The following is a 7,830-nucleotide window of genomic DNA, read 5'->3' on the forward strand; positions in this document are numbered from 1 at the left end:
CCTGGGCAACAGAACAAGACTCTTCTCAAAAAAAAAAAAAAAAAAAACAACAACAACAAAAAAAAAAACCCAGACTGGAAAACCCATCTCACAGAATTCTTCTGTAGTGTAAGAAAGACAACTCTCCACCTATAACATCTGTCACTCTATCACAGCAGGAGGTGAAAACATAGGGAATCAAAAGAAAATATTTTCTGGTCAAGGCTGGGCACGGTGGCTCATGCCTATAATCCTAGCACTTTGGGAGGCCAAGGTGGGCGGATTACCTGAGGTCAGGAGTTCGAGACTAGCCTGGCCAACATGGCAAAAACCTGTCTCTACTAAAAATACAAAAAGGAAAAAGAAAGAAAAGAAAAGCTGGGTATGGTGGCACGTGCCTGTAGTCCCAGCTACTCAGGAGGCTGAGGCAGAAGAATTGCTTGAACTTGGGAGACAAAGGTTGCAGTGAGCTGAGATTGTGCCACTGCACTCCAGCCTGGGTGACAGAGCAAGACTCTGTCTCAAAAGAAAAAAAAAAAAAGAAGAAGAAAATATTTTCTGGTGAAGAGAATGATGGGAAGAAGGAAGGGAGAGAGGAGAAGCGATGGTGGTCCTGTTTTCTCTCTCTGAGCTTCATCCAGGAAGGAGTGTATGTTAGAAAAAAAAGGGTAGCAGATCTGTCTTCCACTCCTTAGATAGGGGGCTGCCTCCCAGGTTGCCCCTTCCCAACCTGGGGTACAGTTGCAACCACACCAACACCAACACAGCAAGGCAGTGTGGCCAGGTGGAGAGATACTCTGAGATTTCATTTCCTAACCACCCTTGGTAACTGGAGGCAGGAGTGCTGACTTGAGAGCCACAGTATGGTCATGACTGGGTGAGGCGACCCTCCTTAGAGTCTAGGGAACCTCTATAAACTGACCTGATGTAGAGACTTGCATATTTGTTACTAGCAGTATCTGAAGTGAGGTATAGGCCTTGAAATGAGGTAAATGAGGTGTAGGTAAATGCCCTGAGCCCTAATTGAGCCAAAAGACAGGAAAGAATACATCTTCACAGCTGTAGATTTTATCCACAAAGGCCCACAGGGAACGTTGCAAGCAGGGACATGAAGGACAATGCTCTGGACACCAGGATCTAAATAAGTCCACACGTGACATTTGGTTAAGTTGTAAAGTATCATTTATTCTATGATCTCTCTTATGTATTTGTTAAAGGGACTAGGTTGAGGCCTGGTGCAGTGGCTAACGCCTATAATCCCAGCACTCTAGGAGGCTGAGGCAGGTGGATTGCTCAAGCCCAGAAGTTCAAGACCAGTCTAGACAAAATGGTGAAACCCTGTCCCTACAAAAAATAATAAAAAAGTCTGCAGGAATATTGAAAAATATATATATTAAAAAAAGGTACTTGGCCATTTGTCCTATGAAATTCCACACATTCTGGATTTGGCTAATTCCTTCTCCATAGTGGAAATTAATTTGTTTCTGTACCTCCAATAGTTCCTCTAAGTTGGTAGTTAGATGTAGAGGTTTGCTATTTCATAATGCTAAGATTGAACAGTGGATTCCGATGTCAGCCTGATTCAACTATGATAAATTCACCATCAACACTTCACATATGGTTTTAGCATCTATTGGTGATGGTGAAGACCATTTTAAAAAATTCATTCTAATTCTGTCATTTGTTCTGCATGTATTTTCTGTAATCAACTATTTGGTTACCCTGAATAGATTTTATACGGAAAAGGCAGGATAAATGCTTAATTTCTTTCCCTTGGTTGGTTTTCTCAATAATGAATTAGTGCACCAGCAACTTCCAATGGTGACTACTGAGTTTTTTTTTTGTTTTTTTTTTGAGATGGAATCTCTCTCTGTCACCCAGACTGGAGTGCAGTGGTGCACTCTCAGCTCACTACAGCCTCCACCTCCTGGGTTCAAGTGATTCTTGTGCCTCAGCCTCTGGAGTAGCTGGAATTATAGGCGCCCGCCACCACACCAAGCTGATTTTTGTATTTTTAGTAGAGAGGGGGTTTCACCATGTCAGCCAAACTTGTTTCGAACTCTTGACCTCAAGTTATCCACCCGCCTTGGCCTCCCAAAGTGTTGGGATTACAGGTGTGAGCCACCACACTGGGTTTTTGTTTTATTTTTAAAATATTAGTACGAATACATGGATTTATATGTGTTTTGGATAGATTTATGTGTTCCAATCAGTTACAATCATGATCCTTTCCCATGCTCAAATCATCCCGTCTTTAGCCAATGGGAGCCCCTTCATTTTGGCAGCTGTGTTTTTTAAACAACCACTTGTCTTCAATAGTGTCTTTGTTTTCTGACTCAGCAAGATGTTCCAAGACCACCTTGTGTATTTTTTGCCCCGAAACTGGAATCACTTATTTCTCTAAAGGGTTCAGGTTCCGGTTCATGGGAAATAGTATTCAGGAGCTATAGTCTTGGTAATGGTGGCTCATTGCTACATTGTTTCCAGGCCTTTTTAGTGGACAAGGCTTAGAAATATGTATTTCATAGCAAGAGACAAATATATAATAAGTTCATATTGCTATTTCTGATTTCATTTTTTCTTATAGTATAATATACATAATGAATTTTACAATTTTAATTTTACCATGTTTTTAAGTGTACAGTTTAGTGACATTAAGTACATTCATATTGTTCTGCAGCCGTCACCACTATCCATCTCCTAGGCTGAAACTCTGAACCCGTTAAACACGAACCTCTAGCCAGGAGTGGTGGCTCATGCCTGTAATCCCAGCACTTTGGGAGGCCCAGGCGGGAGGATCGCTTGAGCTCAAGAGTTCAAAACCAGCCTGGGCAACATAGGGAGACCTTATCTCTACAAAAAATACAAAAATTAGCTGGGCGTGGTGGTGCACATCTGCAGTCCCAGCTACTCCAGAGGCCAACGGGGTTGGATCACTTGAGCCTGGGAGGTTGAGGCTGCAGTGAGCCGTGATCACGCCATTGTATTACAACCTGGGTGACAAAGAGAGACCCCTATCTCAAAAAAAACCCAACCCCCCAAAACCCACTAACGTCCTATTCCCCACCTCCCACCCCCACCCCACTCTAACTCCCAGCAAACACCATCCTACTTCCGTATCTATGGATATTTGTTCTTTTGTGAGTGGCTTATTTCACTTAGCACGATGTCCTTTAGGTTCCCGCATGTTGAAACTCGTGTCAGCATTGCTTTCCTTTGTGAGGCTGAATAAGATTGCATCGTATGTATTTACCACATTTTTGTTTATCCATCCATTTGTCGATGGACACTTAGGTTGCTTCCAACTTTTGGTTATTGTGAATAATAAAGCCGTGAATATAAATGTACGAATATTTGTTTGAGTCCCTGCTTTAAATTATTTTGTGTATATACCCAGAAGCATAATTACTGAAGCATATGGTAATTCTATATTTAATTTTTTGAGGAACTGCCATACTGTTTTCCATAGCAGGTGTACCATCTTACATCCCACCAGCAATGAACAAGGGTTCCAATTTCTCCACATCCTCACCGATATTTGTTATTATATTTTCTACTTTTTAAAATTCTATCAAAAAGCAGCTATTCTAACAGAGATGAATCAATTCAAATTTAAGATTATAGGATTGTGGCTACACTTTAAAAGTTTTTATTCTTATTTCTTTTCTCTTTACCTTGGAAATGTTGGTTCTTAAAAACATTAATTCAAGTACTTATTTCCTAATACTATAATGTACACATAATAGTTAAAAAAAAATAAGACCCATATTGTTTCTAATAATAAGATCACTAGGCCAGGCATGGTGGCTCATGCCTGTAATCCCAGCAATTTGGGAGGCTGAGGAGAGTGGATCACCTGAGGTCAGGAGTTCAAGACCAGCCTGGCTAATGTGGTGAAACCCCATCCTTACTAAAAATACAAAAATTAGCCAGGCTTGGTGGTAGGCACCAGTAATCCAGGCTACTTGGGAGGCTGCGGCAGAGGATCACTTGAACCCAGGAGGCGGAGGTTGCAGTGAGCCGAGATCCTGCCATTGCACTGCAGCCTGGGTGGCAAGAAGGAAACTCCGTCTCAAAACAAAACAAAAAACCCCCACTGAAACTTAAATTTCAGTTTAAGATTTCTCTGGAGATCTTGTGGTCCCTAGAGATACGTCAGTAGAGATGTATAATCAAATTACTGCATTTAAAAGTCACTGTAAATAATTATTTTCCCTGTGTTATTCCATCAATTTGATATAGTTATGATTATATTCATTGTATGAATATGATTTTATTCATCAATGGATTATATTCACCCATTTGTTTCAAATGTCAGGTTTTTAAGAATTTAGTATTTTTTAAATTATGTAAAACATTTACATAGTTCACTCAAAACTATAAAACAATACAATCAGGCCAGGCACGGTGGCTCACATCTGTAATTCCAGCAATTTGGGAGGCTGAGGAGACAGTATCACTTGAGCCCAGGAGTTTGAGACCAGCCTGGTTAACATAGTAAGACCCCATCTCTATTTCAAAAAATAAACAAACACAAAACTGGCACAATCAGAGAATTCTCACATTAATATCCAACCCCTCTCTTCTTCTACTACCCTTCCTCCCACTGTAGGTAGCAACTAATTATCTATTAGAGTTTGGTTTATTCTTCAGTTGCTTCTTTTTAGAAAATATAAACACATACTTATATTCCTATTCCCCTCCCTTGTACACAAAATGGCAGCTTACAAGCCCTGTTCTGTGCCTCTTTTTTTCATGGAACAGTATATCCTGGTGCTTACTCAGTATCATAACACTGAAATCTTCCTCATTTTCTTTTCTACTTAATATTCCTCTGTGTAGGTTTATTATAAAGAAATCTTCCTCATTCCTTTGCACTGCTGCAGAATAATACACTGTGTGGGTGCATCCATAGTTTATTTAACAAGTTCACTGGTGATAGAAATCTGGTTTAGTTCCAGTATTTTGCTATTACAAATAATACCACAAAGAATAGCATTGACTTCACTCAAGAATGCTCTGGTAAATGTTTGCCAACAAGCTCTCTGGAAAAATAAAACAAAATGAAAAAACAACCCTGATTGAGCACCTTTTCATAATGTAGTGGGCATTTGGATAGCTCCTCTTCTGTGAAGCATCTGTTCAGCCTCTTCTTACTTTACTATAAGGTTGTCCATCTTATTCTTTCCTCTATATGAGCCCTTTGCTGGACGTATGTATTTCCAATACTCTTTCTCATTATTCACTGTCTTGGTGATTTCTTCTGAATTTCTGAATTTAAAAATTTTGGTCGGGTGCAGTGCCTCACGCCTGTAATCCCAACTACTTGGGAGGCTGAGGCAGGAGAATCACTTGAACCTGGGAGGTGGAGGTTGCAGTGAGCCGAGATCGCACCACTGTACTCTAGCCTGGGCAACAGAACAAGACTCTTCTCAAAAAAAAAAAAAAAAAAATTAACATAGTTCAATTTATGAAAAGTTTCCTCTAAGTTTGGAGCAGAGTTCTGTTTAATAAATATTTGCAGGCCTGGGCAACACAGGGAGACCCCATGTCTATAAAAAAATTTTTTTTTAAATCAGCTGGGTGTGATGGCAGGTGCGTGTAGTCCCAGCTACTCCAGAAGCTGAGGTGGGAGGATCACTTGAGCCTGGGAGGTTGAGGCTGCAGTGAGCCATGTTCACACCACTGCACTCCAGCCTGGGTGACAGAACAAGACCCCATCTCAAGAAAAAAAAAAAATTGCTTTGGACTTCACATTAAAAGTAAAAAAAGAAAAAATAAGTAAAGAAAAAAAATTGTTTACTCCAAAGGTATGAAGATATATGTTTTATTCTAGAAGCTTTATTATTTTGCTTCTTTCATTTCAATCTAAAATCTATCTGGAATTCATTATTTTGTATGATATGGATGAAGATTCATTTTTCTCCATATGGATATCCAATTAATCCACGAGCGTTTATTGAAAAGATCATCTTGTCTCCACTGCATTGCAATGTGACTTTGGTATATGTATATGTGTGGATCTGTTTCTGAATTTTCTATTTGTGTGTGTGCATTTAGGGTTTTTGTTGTTGTTTTGTTTGTTTGTTTGTTTTTGTAGAGATGGGGTTTCACCATATTGCTCAGGCTGGTCTTGAACTTCTGAACCCAAGCGATCTGCCCACCTTGAACTTTCTATTTTGTTTTATTGATCTATTTGTCTATCTTTCCACTAATTCTCTCTGTCTTGACTATCATAGCTTTATATGTAGCTTTGATATTTGATATTGTAAATCCTCTAACTTTTTTTAAAGATTGTCTTACTTATTAATCATTCTTTGAATGTCCATATAAAACTTAGACAGCTTATGAATGTACACAGAAACACTTTCTGAAATTTTGTTTGGGAGTGATTTGAATGTATAGATAGATTTGGGGGGAACTGACATCTTTACACTATGCAAGTTCATGAATTTTGAATTCTGATATCTGAAGCTAGTCTATTTTTGCATTTATTTAGGTCTTTTTTAGTTTTTCTAAATAATATTTTGCAGTTTTCTACATGGAGGTCTTGTGCATCTTTATTAGGTTTTTCCCTCAGTATCTAAGGTGTTTTGATATTTTTGTAAATAGCATCTTTTAAATTTTTTATTTATTTATTTTTATTTATCTTTTAAGTTTAGGGGTGCATGTGCAGGTTTGTTATATAGGTAAACCGATGTCACAGGGGTTTGTTGTGCAGATTATTTTATCACCCTGGTATTAAGCTTAGTTATCTTTCCTGATCCTCTCTCTCCTCCCACCCTCCACTCTCTGATAGGCTCCAGTGTGTACTGTTCCCTTCTATGTGTCCATGCCTTCTCATCATTTAGCTCCCACTTGTAAGTGAGAACATGTGGTAGTTGGTTTTCTGTTTCTGCAGTAGTCTGCTAAGAATAATGGCCTCCATCTCCATCTACGTTCTTGCAAAGGAGGACAAGATCTCGTTTTTTTTTTCTTTTGAGATGCAGTCCCGCCCTGTCATCCAGGCTGGAGTGCAATGGCACGATCTCGGCTCACTGCAACCTCCACCTCCTGTGTTCAAACAATTCTCCTGCCTCAGCCTTCTGAGTAACTGGGATTACAGGCGCCCGCCATCATGCTTAGCTATTTTTTGTATTTTTAGTAGAGATGGGGTTTCACCATGTTGGCCAGGCTGATCTCATTCTTTCTATGTCTGCATAGTATTCCATTCCATGGTGTATATGTATCATATTTTCTTTATTCAGTCTATCATTGATGGCCATTTAGGTTGATTCCATGTCTTTGCTATTGTGAATAGAGCTGCAATAACTGGCAAGGTTGCAGAGAAAAAGAAATGCACATACGTTGTTGGTGGGAGTGTAAATTAGTTCAGTCACTGTGGAAAGCAGTGTGGTGATTCCTCAAAGATCTAAAAACAGAACTACCATTAGACTCAGCAATCCCATTACTGGGTATATACCCAAAGGAATGTAAACAGTATTTTTTTTAAAAGATTTTTCAATTGTTTGTTAATGATATCTAGAAATATAGTTGATTTTTAAAATATTTATCTTCATATCTGCAATCTTGTTAAGTTTATTTAATATCAATAATTATATATATTATTTCTGATTTTTTATATATACAACATGTTATCTGTAAACAACGACAATTTTAGTTCTCTCTATTTTTTTTATTATACTTTAAGTTCTAGGGTACATGTGCACAACGTGCAGGTTTGTTACATATGTATACATGTGCCATGTTGGTGTGCTGCATCCATTAACTTGTCATTTACATTAGCTATATCTCCTAATGAGATCCCTCCTCCCTCCCCCCACCCCACAACAGGCCCCCATGTGTATGTTC

The sequence above is a fragment of the Colobus angolensis genome, unplaced genomic scaffold (genome assembly GCF_000951035.1).
Source record: "Colobus angolensis palliatus isolate OR3802 unplaced genomic scaffold, Cang.pa_1.0 Scaffold162, whole genome shotgun sequence".
NCBI classification, from domain to species: Eukaryota; Metazoa; Chordata; class Mammalia; order Primates; family Cercopithecidae; genus Colobus; species Colobus angolensis.